Below are 1,079 nucleotides of genomic sequence, written 5' to 3'. Positions count from 1 at the left end.
CAGGGTTTTGTGTACCCCAACCTTCATCTCTGATGAATTAAATAATCAAAAGCAAGTAATAACAGTGGAGCTACTGTGGGAAACAGTATGGAGGGTCTTCAAAAAATTAAAAATAAGACTGCCCTACGATCCAGTCATTTCACTCTGGGTGCATACGCTCCGGAAATGAAATCTGGGTCTCAAAGAGGTATTTGCATCCCCACATTCATTACAGCCTTATTCACGGTAGCTGAGACATGGAAATAACCTAAATGCACACCAACAGATGAATAGATAAAGACAGGAACAGATGAAAAAAATAAAGAATGGACAAAGGAACAGATACATGGACACACACACACACACACACACACACACACATCATTTAGCCATGAAAAAAGAAGGGAATCCTGCCATTTGTGGAAACATGATTGGACCTTAAGGGCATTATGCCAAGTAAAATAAGTCATGTAGAGAGATGCGATCGTATACAATCTCACTTATATGTGAAATCTAAAAAAAATCAATGAAACTCACAGAAGCAGAGAACACATTAGTAGTTTCCAGGAGCAGAAAGTAGAGGTGAGATAAATGGGTGAAGGGGGTACACGTTTCCAATTATAAATAAGTCTTGGGGATATCATATACGGCCTGGTGACTGTGGTTAACAGCACTGCGTTATACATTTGAAATTTGCAAGAAAGTGGGTCTGCCAAGAAAAAAAGACGTTCTGTGTCAATTATATGTCAGTAAAACTGGGAGTGGGGAGCAAGTAATTAAAGTACAAGATGAGAATTTAGGAAAATACTTCTATGACCGTGCATTGGGTAAGGACTTCCCAAGCCTCACATCAAAATCAGAAACCATGAAGGAAAACATTAATGGATCTAGTTATGCTGAAAATTGTAGTTTATTACACAATACTGTGAGTCAGAATGCATAAACGGGGGTAGAGCAAAGGTCAACACCATACAAAACAGGTAACACTCTAATTTCCTTAGTATTTCAGGTATTTTTTAAGTATATTTATTTAAGTAATCTCTACACTCAATGCAGGACTCGAACTCACGACCCCGAGATCAAGAGTTGCCTACTCTACT

The sequence above is a fragment of the Panthera tigris genome, chromosome A1 (assembly GCF_018350195.1).
Source record: "Panthera tigris isolate Pti1 chromosome A1, P.tigris_Pti1_mat1.1, whole genome shotgun sequence".
NCBI lineage: Eukaryota > Metazoa > Chordata > Mammalia > Carnivora > Felidae > Panthera > Panthera tigris.
This window is presented reverse-complemented; position numbering follows the sequence as displayed.